The sequence below is a fragment of the Pan troglodytes genome, chromosome 10, assembly GCF_028858775.2.
Source record: "Pan troglodytes isolate AG18354 chromosome 10, NHGRI_mPanTro3-v2.0_pri, whole genome shotgun sequence".
Lineage (NCBI taxonomy): Eukaryota > Metazoa > Chordata > Mammalia > Primates > Hominidae > Pan > Pan troglodytes.
Window position 1 is genome coordinate 77,910,187 of NC_072408.2, and position 17,847 is coordinate 77,928,033.

At 39.3% G+C, this 17,847-nt stretch overlaps 1 protein-coding gene across 3 annotated transcripts in view; it reads right to left on the minus strand.

Moving 5' to 3' along the window:
* Positions 1-17,847, minus strand: part of TSPAN8 (tetraspanin 8) — a 254,741-nt gene that overhangs the window by 36,939 nt on the left and 199,955 nt on the right. The window contains exon 1 of one of the 3 annotated variants that reach the window (XM_054663408.2): positions 12,814-12,832. The exons of the other annotated variants lie outside the window; for them this stretch is intronic. The gene's annotated coding sequence lies outside the window, so the exon portion shown is untranslated. Of the gene's footprint in view, positions 1-12,813; positions 12,833-17,847 lie in introns of those variants that run through there. 3 annotated transcript variants of the gene reach the window in all.

Here is a 17,847-nt window from a genome sequence, read left to right on the forward strand (position 1 = left end):
TTCTGCTTTCATGTGATCCCAATGCTCTGTTTCCTACCCTCTGTGCTTATGGAACCTGGCTCATAAAAACCTTTCGTGTATTCCCACTGGAAATGTACCAGATAGGAAGCATCCAGTATGGGAAAGATGCCTCTCCTCTCTTTGCAGGACATTTTAAAGCAACTGTCTCTACTTAAGAGTATTAATTCCAGCTCAGAACTAAAGTAGGGGTTAGAATTGTCATTGTGAAGTAGCAATACAGTGTTTACAGAAAATGGATACCCAGTATTCAACATTCTTCCTCTTCTATAGATACTTTATTCTAAAATATTAATGACTTGCACCTGGACATAAATTTACCATATAGGACACATAAGGAAAAATATGGAAATGTGTATGAAAGGAACAGACTTTAGCTCAGCAAAATATGTGTGTATAAGGAAAATTGAGGCAAAATGGTGCAGTGATTAAAAATGCAGTTTATAACCATGGCAGATTAGAGATGCTGTGGATTCTTATTAAGCCTCACTATGGCATTTATACTCCTTTTACAGCAGGTTAAGAGACCAGCTGCTGGGTGGGAACCAGGGTCAGGTCCTTGGCTTGGCAGCCCTGAAGCTCCACTTTGCCAGCTTTTCCAGGGGTGATCTGCTTCTTGGGAAAGATTCACCTTAAATGCTCTCACAGGAGCCAGAATGTCAATTTCCTACTTTATCATGAGAAATGCACCCATCAGACTATCCATCCAGCATAAGACAGTAGCTGATCAGAAAACTCTCTCCCTGAAAAAAAAAAAAAACAGCACAGAAGCCAGAGCCATACACAGATGGTGTCTTGGGGCATACATTTGACAAAGGGGTCAGTGTTGCCAAGATATGATACGCTGACAAGTCTAGAACCACCCCAGGGATCCAACAGTCAAACCTTCCAGAGGAGTTCAGTGGTCTTAGCATCCTCTCCCTACAATTGCTGTGATACACCACCAAATTCGTTCTTCTTGAGGTTGCCTTCTCTGTACTCCATTCAGTCCCTGCCCCCTCTGTGGCCACATCTATCTCCAGATAAGAGTCCATGATAACTGACTAGGTTTCCATTTACCAGACTGTAAATACAATTCAGTCCTGCTTCCAAGGTCACATTTTAATTGCATTTTAGATACTTCTAAAATTCTTCACTCACACAAAGTTGATCACTTGGTTCATGCCTATAGATTTTACTAGTTGATTTGTCAGAAGTCGATCTTATTTTTCTTCTCTCTAAACCAGGACTCGTGCCAATGCACAGGCTGCAATACTCAACAAGAAAATGGAGAATACAAAGCAGGGCTTTGTAATCACCATGTCAGGATAATTGAACAGCCTATTTTTGTGCTTTATTATTTGCCTGGTTGTTTGCTTTTTGGGTTTAAAGTTTAAATGCCGGCCTGCTTTTCTCTGAGTTCTCTCTGAATCAGTTCTTTCTTTGCCAAGTTCACAAGGTACACATTAACTATTAAACATGATTAGGTTCTAATCTGGCTTAACACTACTTAACAGTGGTTAAGAGGTGGGAAGGTGAGTGGAGCCCACCAATACAGAAGAAAAAAAATAGACTAGGGTGGCGATATTAAACACTTGTATGAGAAACCAGCTTCTCAAATTGCAGAAGCCAACAAAATGTTACACTGAATTTAACACAGCCTTGTCCCATGACTGGTCAGAAATAGACACTTTACTCAAAATGCTAATTAGGATCTCACAAGTGACTAATTCCGAATTACAAACATTTATTCAGTCTCACACAGTGGGAATGTATTGCATGGCTATTCTAGTTCCCAAGGAAAAATAAAATAACAGGAAGTCATTGTAAGAGGTCATTTATGAGGAAATCCCAAACCTCCATTTCACACCTTTGTAAGAAGCAACAAAATGTATCCCAAATAAGCTCAGGTAGAAAATAACTCAATCTCTGGTTTGAAGGAATTTCTCTGTAGCCACAGAGAGGGATATTTTAGGTTTTTCTTGAGTACTTGGAAGACCTGATTTGCCCTTAATGTGAGAAGAAAATGGAAGATATGGATATCCCAGGAAACCTGTGGCTGAATGCCTGAACCATGGTTCCCTAAAAGAGAGAGCAATGGCCTGACTCCATTTTCCTCCACTGTTGTCCCAGATGAATGGACCATCCCAATTTTAATCATATCAAATAAAAGTGCATGTCTTTAAACATACAATATCCAAATGCAGTCTTTCCAAAATTCAAGGATGGAATACACCATTCCTCTGAGAATTCTCTTTTGGTTCGTTTCTCCATTTATGATCAGGCATTAAAGAGTCCCTCCAAGTAATTATTTACTTATTAATATCCTGGTTGATTCAGAAATTGCCTCACCCATAAAGCCCAAACATGTGAGAAAGTCAGATTTTTTTTTTAATTTTTTTAATTAGGCTAGCCTTGAGGGTTATTCAAGTGCCTTTAGGTCAAACAAAGCCCAGAGATTGTTTTGCTTTACACGGAGTCACATTGATCTTTTATGTACACGAATCATTCAACCTTCAGAAACTATTCCAAAGGAGTCCTTACTGGTTTGGAGGGTTTTTATTAATTATGGAAAAGGCCCAAACTCTTTCTGCATGCTCATTTATTAATATCATATTTCTACTTGAGGCTTCAGAGAGCCAGGGAATTCCTGTAAGTGCTCCGCTGTCTTTCCTCCTCACTCTTCATGCTTTCTTGAATACATGAGCTGAATAAGTAGTGTTAAGCCAGAAAGACTGCCCTAGCCAAGACCCCTCAAGAAGGAACGTGCAAATCTGGGAACACGTTCCAGAATTTCTTGCTACCAGCACAGAGCCTGATGTATAAGAAATATCAGCCAGAAATTTCAAGTTTCTCAAGAATCACTGTATTCTCAACCAATCTCCTAAGGAGCTCTCTGAGAAGGAAATAGTTCATAAAGCAATTCTCTGTGCAGTAAAAGATTACGTCACTCCCTACCTTTGAACCCTCTAATGGATTCCCATCACAATTAGAATAAAATCCAAAGTCACACAAGATGAGCCCTTGGCTGACTCATCAACCTCATTTTCCCCCGTTCCTCCCTTACTCATGCTGCTGCAGCCACAGTGGACACCTTGCTGCTCCTTGGACTTGCCAAGCGTATTCCTAACTTAGGGGCTTCCCATTTCCTCTGTCTTCCCCACCAAATCCTCTTGTGTCTAGAATTGGTGGGTTCTTGGTCTCACTGACTTCAAGAATGAAGCCGCCGACCCTCGCGGTGAGTGTTACAGTTCTTAAAGGCGGCGTGTCCAGAGTTTGTTCCTTCTGATGTTCGGATGTGTTCCGAGTTTCTCCCTTCTGGTGGGTTCGTGGTCTTGCTGGCTCAGGTGTGAAGCTGCAGACCTTCGCCATGAGTTTTACAGCTCTTAAGGTGGCGCCTCTGGAGTTGTTCGTTCCTCCTGGTGGGTTCGTGGTCTCGATGGCTTCAGGAGTGAAGCTGCAGACCTTCATGGTGAGTGTTACAGCTCATAAAGGCAGTGTGGACCCAAAGAGTGAACAGTATCAAGATTTATCACAAACAGCTAAAGAACAAAGCTTCCTGGGGTGGCCTGCTTTTGTTCCCTTATCTGGCTCCACCCACATCCTGCTGATGGGTCCACTTTACAGAGAGCTGATTGGTCCGTTTTGACAGGGTGCTGATTGGTGCATTTACAAACCTTGAGCTACACACAAAAGTTCTCCAAGTCCCCAATAGATTAGCTAGACACTGAGCACTGATTGGTGCATTTACAAACCTTGAGCTAGACACAGGGTGCTGATTGGTGCATTTACAAACCCTGAGCTAGACACAGAGTGCTGATTGGTGCATTCACAATCCCTTAACTAGACATAAAGGTTCGCCAAGTCCCTACCAGATCAGCTAGACACAGAGCGCAGACTGGTGCATTTACAAACCTTGAACTAGACACAGGGTGCTGATTGATGTATTTACAATCCCTTAGCTAAATATAAAGGTTCTCCAAGTCCCCTAGATCAGCTAGACACAGAGCTCTGATTGGTGTATCCACAAACCCTGAGCTAGACACAGGGTGCTGTTTGGTGTGTTTACAAACCTTGAGCTAGATACAGAGTGCTGATCGGTGTATTTACAATCCGTTAGCTAGACATAAAGGTTCTCCAAGTCCCCACTAGACTCAGGAGCCCAGCTGGCTTCACCCAGTGGATCCCACACCGGAGCCACAGGTGGAGCTGCCTGCCAGTCCCGCGCCGTGCGCCTGCACTCCTCAGCCCTTGGGCGGTCGATGGGACCAGGCGCCTTGGAGCAGGGGGCAGTGCTCATCGGGGAGTCTCCGGCGCCAGCGCATGAGCCCACGGCGGGGGGACGCGGGGAGGCTCAGGCATGGCGGGCTGCAGGTCCCGAGCCCTGCCCCACGGGAGGCATCTAAGGCCCGGCGAGAAATTGAGCGCTGCGCCAGTTTGCCCGCACTGCTGGGGGACCCGGCACACCCTCCGCAGCTGCTGGCCCGGGTGCAAAGCCCCTCACTGCCAGGGGCCAGCGGGGCCGGCCCAGCCACTCCGAGTGCGGGGCCCACCAAGCCCACACCCATTCGGAACTCTTGCTGGCCCGCAAGCACTGCGCAGCCCCGGTTCTCGCCCGCACCTCTCCCGCCACACCTCCCCGCAGGCTGAGGGAGCCGGCTTTGGCCTCGGCCATCCCAGGAAGGGGCTCCCACAGTGCAGCGGCAGGCTGAAGGGCTCCTCAAGCGTGGCCAGAATGGGTGCCCGAGGCCGAGGAGGCCTCCAGAGCAAGCGAGGGCTGCGAGGGCTGCCAGCATGCTGTCACCTCTCACTCTTAGTTTGAAGAGCTAAACAGTTCATCCTCTTCATTGTATTTCATATCTCTTTATCTGTTGTTTCCTTTTCTTCTTTCTTTCTGGAATGTCTACTTCAGAAGGTCAAGGGCACTTTTTGTGTTGTTCACTGCCATATCCCCAAGGCTTGGAATATAGTGAGCTCTTAATAAATATTTCTTGAATGAATAATTGAATAACAAGTTATCTAAATAAACTAATTCATTTTTAAATAACAAGAGAGCCCCTGTTTGTGTTCACCATTGCATTCCTGCTGCCTAGCAGAATGACTGGCAAATTATAATCATCACTATGTGCTGGGATATAACGTTGCAAAAGAAAAACAAAGTTCACACGGCTCGTACGAGCATTATATTCAACCAACTTGAGATGGCAAACAAATAAATACATAAGTAAATATGAAAAAAAAAAATACCAGAAAGAGAAGAATGGCAGTATCCTGTGCTAGAAAGTGAGGAAACTACTTCACATTAGGTGTAACTCTGATAAGGTAACATTTAAGCTAAGTCCTGTGTGATAAGAAGGCAAAAGCCATGCTGAGATCTATGATGACAGCATTCCAGACAGACAAAGGCAATAGCACAAAGCCTCTAAGGTGAGCAGATACTGAGTATGCTGGAGAAAGAAGGAGAGCATGGTATGAGATGAGTTTCAGAGAGGAAGTTCTTCAGGCCAGATCCTGTAGAGAGGTGTAAGCCAAGGAAAAGATAATAAAGTTGATTTAAGTGGTATTGGAGGTGCAGGCAGATTTTAAGCAATGAAGTGACACAACCCAGTGTTCTAGGCAGAAGATGATTGTGAGTGGTCTAGGGTGAATGTAGTGTAGAGGAAGAGAAGTGAATGGATTCAGGATATGCTTTACAGGTGAAATCAACAGAGAGTGAGGGAAAGAGAGGAACATGGATACCACCCAGATTTTAACTTCAACAACTTGGTTGATAGAAAACTGGGGGAGGATCATAGGTTCTGTTTTGAATATTTTGGATTCAAGATACCTATTAGATATGCAAGTGAAGATGTCACATGGACAGTTCAATATATGAATATAGAATACAGGGAAAATTTCAGGGCCAGAGATACAGATTTGGGTGTCCTCACTGATAAAAGAAAAACTTCAGCCAAATTAAATTTAAAGGAGTTTAATTGAGCAATGAAAAATTCATGAATCGGGCAGCCCTCAGAATCATAGCAGATTCACAGAGACTCTTTATATACATGTATTTTTTAATATATGTATAGTTTAAGTTCTGGGATACATGTGCAGAATGTGCAGGTTTGTTACATAGGTATACATATACCATGGTGGTTTGCTGCACCCATCAACCCATCATCTACATTAGGTATTTTTCCTAATGCTATCCTTCCCCCAGTCCACCCCCCAACAGGCTCCGGTGTTCCCCTCCATGTGTCCATGTGTTCTCATTATTCAACTCCCACTTATGAGTGAGAACATGCAGTGTTTGGTTTTCTGTTCCTGTGTTAGTTTGCTAAAAATGATGGTTTCCAGCTTCATCCATATCCCTGTGAAGGACACGAACTCATCCTTTTTTATGGCTGCATAGTATTCCATGGTGTATAACGGCCACATTTTCTTTATCCAGTCTATCATTGATGTACATTTGGGTTGGTTCCAAGTCTTTGCTATTGTGAACAGTGCTGCAATAAAGCACTGCAATAAAGACACATGCATGTGCATGTGTCTTTATAGTAGAATTATTTTTAATCCTTTGAGTATATACCCAGTAATGGGATTGCTGGGTCAAATCGTATTTCTGGTTCTAGCTCCTTGAGGAATCGCCACACTGCCTTCCACAGTGGTTGAACTATTGCACTCCCACCAACAGTGTAAAAGCCTTCCTATTTCGCCACATCCTCTCCAGCATCTGTTGTTTCTTGACTTTTTAATGATCACCATTCTAACAGGCGTGAGATGGTATCTCATTGTGGTTTTGATTTGCATTTCTCTAATGACCAGTGATGATGAACTTTTTTCATGTTTGTTGGCTGCATAAATGTCTTCTTTTGAGAAGTGTCTGTTCATATCCTTTGTCCACTTTTTGATGGGGTTGTTTGTGCAGCCTCGTGGTGGAAGAAGATTTATAGACAAAAAAAGGGAAATGATGTATAGAAATTGGAAGTGAGGTACAGAATGGCTGGATTGGTTACAGGTTGCATTTGCCTTATTTGAATATAGTCTGAACACTCAGCAGTGTATGAATGGTTGAGGTACAGCCGCCGGGATTGGCCAAGACTCAGTTACTGTTATAGGCACATACTCCTAAGTTAGGTTTTCAGTCTTGTCTACCTATTAAGCTAGGCTGCAGTTAGTCCATAAGGATTCAAATATAGGAGTACAGAGTCCTCAGGCCACATTTAGTTCACTCTCACATTACCATATAGAAGTTATTTAGAAGCTAAGTACTAGATAAAATTACCTAAGGAGAAGGCATAGATAGATTACATCAGAACCCTGACCCTATCCCTGGAGCATACCAATATTTAAATTTGAAGAAAGTGGGAATAAATACATATCACTGAAAAGCAGTTAAGAGGAAAACCATCAGGGTAATGTCCAGGAAGTCAGAAAAAGAATGTCTCAGAGAGAGTGAGGCAGCTGCCAAGTGCTGCTGAGAAGTCTAGTAAGATGAGAACTCCCAATCCCACTGGTTTTGGCAGCATGGGATTACTGCTGCCTTTGAGAGAAGACCATCCTTAGTCACATAGTGGAGACAGAGCCCAAATGGAAAAGACTGAAGAAAGAATGAGAGGAATGAAAGTGAAATTATTTATTTTAGACAATTATTTCAAGTTTTGTTGTAAAGGGAAGCACTCAATATATGGAAACTAGGATAATATGAGTTTATATAGTTCCACTGTCCACTGGGAATTTCAGAGGGATGTGAAAATTTGTTCCTGTATAAAATGAATTGATGAGTTTCTTACCCTATGGACAATTAAGATTACAATGTTGTTCATGTAGAATTAAACTCTTTATTAATTATATCAAAGCCTGTAGGAAATCATGAATGCAGACCACAACTAAGTTAATTGTAATATGCAATAGAAAAATAGAAATGTAAAGCTTCTTGGATAATAACTTCCTATAGGCTCCCAGATGAAACGCTTTCAAAACCTACAGTAACTCGGAATTGTACCTTACATAATAGTAGTAAGGAACATTATATATCAATTGAATTAATAAATCCAATCAAATATTGAAAGTATTGTATGGGAAATCAAGGGAAACCTATGGTGAGAATTTTAATAGCTATATTATGCGATGCTCCAGAAAGAATCTTCGGCAACTTAGAAAAAGATACACATAGTTATAATGGTTATCAGTGGCTGGGAAGGTGATTGAGGGGTTGCAGGGAGAGGTGGGGATGGTCAATGGGAAAAAAAACCCAGAAAGAATAAATAGACCTATTATTTGATAGCACAACAGGGAGACTATAGTCGATAATAACTTAATTGTACATTTTAAAGTAATTTGAAGAGTGTAATTGGATTGTTTATAACTCAAAGAGTAAATGCTTGAGGGGGATGGATTCAAAAATACATAAATAAACAAGAAAATTTAAGGTGAAGGAATAGATGGGGAATAGGTGGAAACAAGACTTCTCACAGTATATGTTTTTATTTCCTTTTAATTTTGAAGTATGCAAATATATTAATTATGAAGAAAATTAAATTTTTTAAAGGTGCAGTGGTTTGATCCAAAGCTGAAGAGACAGGTTACTGAACAGGTCTTAGCAGTCAGGCTGGGGTGGTGTTTTAAGTCTGCTGTGGGTCATATCGAATGGAAAACAGTAAGATAGGAGCTCTACGTTGGCTGGGTGGAGGCAAAGCCTAAATAAATAAAGGGAAAGCCAGTGACCAGGGGCCAAATCTAACATTTCAGAGAACTTTCAGTATGGGGAAATTGGGCATAATTATTATGATGTGATACAAGCAGGCAGATATATATTCAAGAACACTCTTCTCTGAGGATCCATTCTAGGACAGGGGCTTTGTTTCACGCTTTGATTTTTTATTTCAAATATTTCTGAGTAAAAAGGCCAATTTGGTGCATGTTAGACTATTATCCAGAAGGAAAAAGATCTGGAAAAAAAGTCGGTTCTGCTGAAGCTAGAAGCCAATGTGAACAGCAAAGGGAGAGAGTTAGTTCTTCTTAAGGATCCTTCGGGTTTGAGCCCCAGCATTTTTCTGTCTTTCCTGAGGTTTAACAGCCGGACACAGGCAGTGTTTGAATGTGGGTGGTCCCTCAATTCCCACCAGGGTAGGAAACTGTTCTCAATTTTGACGCTGTTTTGCCCAATGTTTTGTTGGCCTTCCTACTGAGTCACTTTTTCCTCTGTTTAATTTATGTGCCATACTAGTATCTTCATATCTTGCAGGACCTCAGACCCAAGGCTATCAAATTAGATTGATTTGTTTCTCCAAATAACTGAGCAGCACCTCCTATCTGTCCTATTTTTTTAATTAATGACTTCAGTTTTTACAGCAGTTGCAGGTTTTCAGGAAAATTGGGCAGAAAGAGAGTTCCCATATATTCTCTCCCCCACCTCCCACCACAGTTTCCCCAGTTATTAGCATCTTGAATTACTGCAGTACATGTGTTCTTATTAATGAGCTAATATTGATATATTAGTGCTAAATAAAGTTTACATTAAAGTTCATTCTTTGTGTTGTACATTCTATGGATACTGACAGCTGTTTAAGACACTTGCCCTCCTTAGAGTATCATACAGTTTCATTGCCCTAAAAATCCCCTGTGCTCCACTGATTCATCCCTCTCTCTCTCTTCCTTCCACTCCCAACCTCCACCCACTGATCTTTTTATCTGTCTCCACAGTATTGCCTTTTTTTTTTTTTTTTTTGAGACGGAGTCTCGCTCTGTCGCCCAGGCTGGAGTGCAATGGAGTAATCTTGGCTTACGGCAACCTCCGCCTCCCGGGTTCAAGCAATTCTCTGCCTCAGCCTCTGGAGTAGCTGGGATTACAGGCACCCGCCACCATGCCCAGCTAATTTTTGTATTTTTAGTAGAGATGTGGTTTCACCAGGTTGGCCAGGCTGGTCTCAAACTCCTGAACTCGTGATCCGCCCGCCTCGGCCTCCCAAAATGCTGGAATTACAGGCATGAGCCACCGTGTCCGGCCCATAGTATTGCCTTTTACAAAATGTCATACAATTGGAATCTCATAGTGTATAATTTTTCATATTGGCTTCTTTCACTTAGTAATGTGCCTTTAAGTTTCCTCCATGTGTTTTTAGCTCAGGAGTTTATTTTTAATGTTGAATAATATCTCATTGTATGGATGCACTATAATTTGTTTATCCAGTCACATATTGAAGGCTATCTTGGTTATTTCCAAGTTTTGGCCAGTATGAATAAAGTTGCTATAAACAGTCATATGAAGGTTTTTATACAGTCATAGTTTTTAACACATTTAGGTAAATAGCAAATAACACAATTGCTGGATTGTATGTTAAGAGTATGTTTAGTTTTGTAAGAAACTGTCAAACTATCTTCCAAAGTGGTTGCATCCTTTTACATTCCTACCAGCAATAAGTAGGTGTTCTTAATGATCCACATCCTTATTGGCATTTGGTATTGTCAGTATTTTTTATTGTAACCATTCTAGTAGTATTTCATTGTTGTTTTAACTCACAATTCCCTAATAATATACGATGTTGAACACCTTTTCATATGTTTACTTGTCATCTGTATATCTTCTTTTGTGAGGTGTTGTCAGATCTTTTGTCCAGTTTTTAATTGGATTGTTTGTTTTATTCTTTCTGAGTTTCAAGAGTTCTTTGTATATTTTGGAGGCCAGTCCTTTACCAGATAGGTGTTTTTACAAATATTTTATCCTTCTGTGGCTTGTCTTTTCATTATCTGAATCTAATTTATTTTTAATGAGACAAACATCATCTCATGTGAAATCGACACCCAAAAACTGTTTTTCTTGACCAGTTTATTTTACCATTTTCCCAGTTTACAGACACATGTTGTTACTTCTGGAAAAAGTTTAGCATCATATACACCACTAATACTTTACTGTGCCTTATTGAATTTCTATAATCACTGATTCCTTGAACTTTAAGATTTCACTCTGTTGAAAACTGTGAAGGCTCTGAGGTTTATCCTACTCTCAGACTAACAAGTTAACTCCCCATAGTTTGATGGTTGCCATCAAAAGACATGAGAATCCTGGGTAAGACAGAAATGACTTTACAACTCATGGCACAGCAAGCTTTACAAGCTTCATGTTTGTGCAGGTTCTCTTTGTTTCCCAAGTCCCACTGGGGAGATGCCGAGAAGCCCAGGTTGATGGTGAGTATGCAATAAATTTGTATCACACAGAGGGACTCTGAGCTTAGAAAACTCCAATCTTTTAAAGGGGTGCTTTTTCCTCTCCTATAAGGGACACTTTCAAGACTGTTTGCTATACAAACATTCTTGAAAAGATAGTCTGGAACAAAATCTGTCAATTCCTCTGCTCAGAAGATATGTAGAAATGTGAGAGACCCATGGAGAATTTTCTTCCAAAGTAATCTTTCATCTCTCCAGGTCATGGTAAACTGCCAAACTAGTATTATATTTTTAAAAACTTCCTTATACTTAGCAAAAATACCTGTAATTGTTCTCTATTAGTTAAACAAAATATAAACTCCTTAGCAGAGCATCAAGAAGATTAAATATCGGTCTCCCAACTAACCTTTATAATCTTAATCCTAAAACTTCCCAATATGTATCATTCATACCAACCAATACAAACCTTTGTGCTCTTTTTCTTGTTTAACTAGTTCTATATTTCATTCCTTCCAGCCTCTCTGTCTCAAATGCTATGCCCATATCAACAACTTCATTGATACAATGAGACCTATTTGTTCAGGCATTAAATCAAATGGTACCTCTCACATAAGACATTTTAAAATGAATCCCTTCCTTCTCCAGAACTCTTCTAGCACTTTTTTTCCCATAACTCAATTTAAGTATACTCTATAAAGTTGTCTATTTGCATTTTCTCTCTATTAGTGTGCAAAAAACTGGGGCCTATATCTCAATTTTATGTTTCTTACACTAAGAACTATGTCTAGCAAATATTGAGTGAATGAAAGAATACATAAATATTGTGATTTTTGTATTTTCCTAAGGAATTTCTAGAGAGAGAAGATGGTATAATTTTAATAAACAATCATCTTCTATCAATAAAACAACTGTTTCTCAACTCTCCAACTTTTTTTCATCACTACAATAATCAGAGATTTTTTTAGACCTTCCTGGTATTTTAGGACACAACCCAGTGCTTCCTTTTATTAAACCTGCTGCAACATTTTAACTGAATGAAAGTAGAAAAGCAAAATCAAAAACTGCATTCTGGCTTGTCAACGTCCCTCATTTTATCTCTTTTATCTCCACTAAAATCCTTCCTCAACTTTCCTAACTGTTTGACATCCTTTGAGTGCTTTCATATACGCATTGCTTGTCATGAAGTCACCTTGCACAACCCAGCCCTCCCAAGAAGAGCGCAGGTTTCAATTAAGCTAACAGACAGCAGGGTGATAACAGTGTCCACTGAGATCAGAATAATACAATGTTTTCAAGAATGAAGTGTTTACAACTTTCTCCAGAAACTAACAAGCAAGGCAGCTCGGCTTGCAAGGAAGACAAGATGGCTCCATCACAGAGACTGTAAAGGGGCAAAACAAGGGTGAAAACTAGCTACTCAAAGAGAGATGCAAACGAAAGGCTTTTGGCAAAAGCATGGACTTTATCTTCACAAAGTTCCGGGTTTTAAAGTATTTGCTTTTTACCAGCTCAGAGAAATTTGTTATTTTGTCTCTTCAACAAATAGCTTTTAAATCCCTAATAAGACAATAGTCAACAGAGCAAAAGCAATCTCAGTCCTGGTAGATTTTGCAGTCTAGCAGGGCATAGATGGAAAGCAAATAAGCAAGCAAATCAATTTATACTTACGAATTAAGTGCCATGAAGGAAAAGCACAAGGTGTCAGGAAAGTTGTTTGTAAAAAGCTACCTAGATTGCATGGTCTAGAAAGCCTCCTATTGGGAGGTAGTTTTACTTGATAAGAAAAATAAGAAGCCAGTCATGCAAAGAGCATGGAGGGACTGGGAGGAGGAGGGAACAATTAATCAGGGAAAGTAAAAGTATTTTACCTCATCAGCAAAATGGGTGTTCTTATGAGAGTTTACATATAAAGGGTTTGGCACAGTTCTGATGCATTGTAAATGCTCAGCAAGTGATGGTTCTTGTTATTGCTATGGCTATTGACCTTATATACTTTTTAACCAATCTTTAAAAGCCTACAGATCACTGATCAATCTTTTAAACACTAATAGACACTTAAATAATAAGCATCAGCAGTTACATCTTTAAAGAAGAGGGAAATATGTAGAACATTATATACAACATAGAGAAAATCTCATAAGAAACTCAGTATCCTCACTAATGTATATGCTGATAATTAGGAATTTTACATTTGTTCTCTGAAGCAAGTGAAAATGTAATTGAAATGTAAGCAGGCAAAATGTTTAATTTAATGAAGAAAACCTGTTGTTTTTGAGCAGCTTTAACCATGTACACTTGCACACAATTAATGTGTTGATTACAAATGACTTGAGTTTTATCATTAAAGCATGGCAAGTAAGATTTTACTCTGTAACACTTGACCTTTGCAAATTTGCATTCCTTGACAAAGTTTGCCATACATAAATAATGCCACTAACTTAGACTGATTATTTTCTTCAGTTAGTCCAAATTAGAGGTTTTTTTTTGTGTGGTCAGTTCTAAATTTACCTGCTTTCCTTTAGTAGCTTTTTATAATTTATACTTTGTCATTTTCCAGAAGGTAATGGATCCAATTAAGGTGGACTTTTCATGGTTAAATGACCTTTGTAATAGTTATAATTTGATAAAGATTGAAAAGCTGTTCAAGATATAATTTTCTTTACTTTATTATTCTGCCAAATCTTCCTTTCTATAATCCTTAAGACTATCCCTACATTTCTGATTCCATATGCGCAGAGTCCATAAGGGCCCCATATGATTCTCTACATACTTAAAAAGATTTTTGTCTTTGTTGTCTGCCTCATGGGAGGAGATAAGTTGTTATAAAAGTTGTGCACATTTTAGCACAAAAGACCTAGAAACCAGCCTCCCATTAGACAAAAAGCCCCAAACTTGGCCTTACATGACTAATGTGTTTTATTAATTTTGAATGATAATCTTGATGTCCCACAGAAAGGATGGTTTCAGATCACGTCTAGAGTGTGTCCTTTACAGTTTTTCATGTAAAATATTTTGAAATGTATAAGATCGTCATGAGATAAGTGTCGAGCAATGTTAAAGGGTAATTTTCAAAATAAGGATAATATCATGGATTTCATACAGATGTCAAGTGAGTTTGTATTAGAGATTTTATTTAACTCATTATTAGTGAGGGCATTGGTAAGAGGTTACAAGCAATTCAAAGGAGAATTCAAAGAAAAACAATTTATAGGTCAAGTTTATTGAAATGGAGGCAAAAGTCTTGCTACTTCCATAATAAGTAAAAAAGGCAATTGAATCTCTACTGGGCTGAATCTAGTTGAATGTCCAAAACAACAATTATCATTCATTTCTATCAATTATCTACAATTTACAGAATTGTAAAATAGCTCAAAGTCAATGAAAGCCCAGAGCCTCCATAAAATCAGAATCAGATAACCTAGAAGAGATTGTTTTAACCAATTCAGTTTTCCAATGAAGCACAAAATTTTCCCTATAACATAAATAGTACATATACTTTCCACTGTTGTTAACAAACTCATTCATCCACAAACATATACTGATATCTTCCTATATGCAACACAGAAGGCTAGTCTCTGGGGACACAGAAGTGAATCATATATAATCTCTATCCTCGAAAAGCCTAAAATACTACAAGGAGAGACATATGCAAACAAATGAGGGTAAAAAGTGTCAGAGGAGTTATAATAAAGGTTTATACATAACAGAGTAGTAAAAGGAATAATGAATAAGCTTCAGTATGTGCTTTATGCCTGTAATTGTTCTAAATGCTTCTCATACGGTTGTTTCCTTTAAACTTCATAGCTCCACGTGGTGAGTTCAATTTCAAACCCATTTTACAAATAAGGAATCTGAGGCACAAGGGAATTAAATAAATACATCCAAGATCCCACATATCCTACGTGGTAGAGCCAGAATTTAGGCCTAAATCTGATTCTAGAGCCCATACTCCAATCTCTGTACTGTACTATCCTCCCATAAAAGATAGAGTACTTCATTTTACCTTGGGTGAGTGGTGGGGGTAGGAAACTGGAGGAGAAATCTAAGATGAATTTTAAAAGATGACTGATGTGCATCTACAGGTTGGAACAGGGGCTTTCCAGAAAGAGAGCCACATGGGCCAATGTACCAGGACCTGCCTTGCTCTGAAAGGTCACAGAGCACCTTTCAGGCCAAACTAAAAATGTTTATATCTATGATGAATGAAAAACTGACAAAGAATTTAAAGCTAGAGAGAAACATGATCCATTTTGCTTTTTAAAAAGAACTATGGTTTGATCGTTGTTTTTTTCCCCCCCAAGATGGTAGATGGGAGGCATTGTTAGTACGCCTCTCCCACTTGCAAAGACAAAATAGAGTGTAGAGATTCACACTGTGAGCTTTTTTTTCCAAGAAGCAACACAGGAACTTAACAGGAAAACTGAAAGAAAGCACAGATGCTTTGAAAGAAGCTCCCTACATGGAGCATCAACATTCTTGCAGATGAAAAAAGGGTCTTTCTGATCTGAATACCCAGAACACTGGGTCAGGAGTGTGAATGACAGGTGGATGACTATCTAGCTGGCCTGGCAGGGGAGCTGAGGTGGCTCCCTCCCTTCCCCATGAAAGCTCCCCAGCCACCTCTGTTAAGGCTGCAAAATCTGCCAACCATTGGGTATTGCATTTACCCACCTGCTTTAGCCACAACTGGTTTTTACCAATGGACATCTCCCCTACTGGCCTGAAGCCTGAACCATTCAACCACATTAGTAAAATCCTGAGGGAAAAATAACAAATAAATAAATGTACACCACTGGAGAAGAAGATAAACATATCAAGATACCTCTGCAATTCCAACCCCACAGAAGACAGTGAACCTGCTCACACACCTACCACGTTGCTACTGTCACCAGCATCTGAGAAAGACATCATACAAAGACTCTCTATAACCAAGAAACTCATACAGAGTCTTTACAACCCTGCAAGCACCAAGAGCCAAATTAGGCCACATTAAATTATAAACAATAAGGTCACATCCTCAAAGGGAAAAAATAGTGAAAAAACTACAGTCAAATCAAAAATAAAATCAGGAATAACTAGAAATAGTCTACCCAAATGAGGAGTCAGAAAAATAATTCTGGTAGGAGACAGATTATCCAGACACAAAGTCAACAAAGAAACACTAGAGTTAAACTAAACTCTAGCAAACAGACCTAATCAATATTTACAGAACATTCTACCCAAGATCTGCAAAGCATACTTTCGTCTCATCAGCATATGGAACATTCTCCAAGATAGATCATACATTCTAGGACACAAAACAAGTCTCAATAAATTTTTAAAAATGAAAGTCATATCAAGTATCTTCTAAGACCCAGTGGAATAAAACTAGAAATCAACACCAAAAGGAGCCCTCAAAACTATACAAATACATAGAAATTAAACAATCTGCTCCTGAATGATTTTAGGGTTAACAATGAAATCAAGATGAAAATTGAAAAATTCTTCTAAATAAATGATAATGTGTTACAAGTTATCAAACCTCTGGGATACAGCAAAAGCAGTGCTAAGAGGAAAGTTTATAGTGCTAAGTACCTACATCAAAAAGTTCAAAAGGGCCAGGTGCAATGGCTCACGTCTGTAATCCCAGCACTTTGGGAGGCCGAGGCGAGTGGATCACGAGGTCAGGAGTTCAAGACCAGCCTGTCCAAGATGGTGAAACCCCGTCTCTCTAAAAATACAAAAATTAGCCAAGTGCGGTGGCAGGCACCTGTAATCCCAGCTACTCAGGAGGCTGAGGCAGGAGAATTGCTTGAACCCAGGGAACGGAGGCTGCAGTGAGCCAAGATTGTGCCACTATACTCCAGCCTGGGAGACAGAGTGAGACTCTGTCTCAAAAAAAAAAAAGGTTCAAAAGATCACAGATTCACAACCTAATGTCATGCCTCAAGGAACTAGAGAAACAAGAACAAACCAAACTGAAAGCTAGCAGAAGAAAAGAAATAACAAAGATCAGAGCAGAACAAAATTAATTTGAAACAAAAAGTACAAAAGATCAACAAAACAAAAAGTTGGTTCTTTGAAAAAATAAACTAAATTTGATAGATTAACAAAGAAAAGAGAAGATTCAAATAAGTTCAATTAGAAATGAAAATGGAGACATTACAACCAACACCACAGGAATACAAAAAATACAAATATTATTGAAGTCTACTATGAACACTTCTATGTATACAAACTAGAAAATCTAAAGGGAATGGATAAATTCTTGGAAACACAACTCTTCTTGATTGAAGCAGGAAGATATGGAAATCCTGAACAGACAAAAATGAGTAGTGAGATTGAATCAGTAATAATAATAATAATAATAAAAAGTTGCCAACAACAACCAAAAAACCCAGGGCCAGATGGATTCACAGCTGAATTCTACCAGATATTGAAGGGAGAATTAGTACCAATCCCACTGAAACTACTCCAAAAGAGTGAGAAAAAGGGAATCCTCCCTAACTAAGTCTATCAAGTCAGTGTCACTCTGATACCAAAACTAGGAAAGGACATTACAAAAAAAAAAGAAAGCTATAGACCAATTTCCCTGATGAACATCAGTACAAAAATTCTCAACACAATACTAACACATCGATTCCAACATCACATTAAAAAGATAATATACCATAATCAAGCACGTTTCATCCCAGGGATGCAGGGATGTTTTAACATACACAA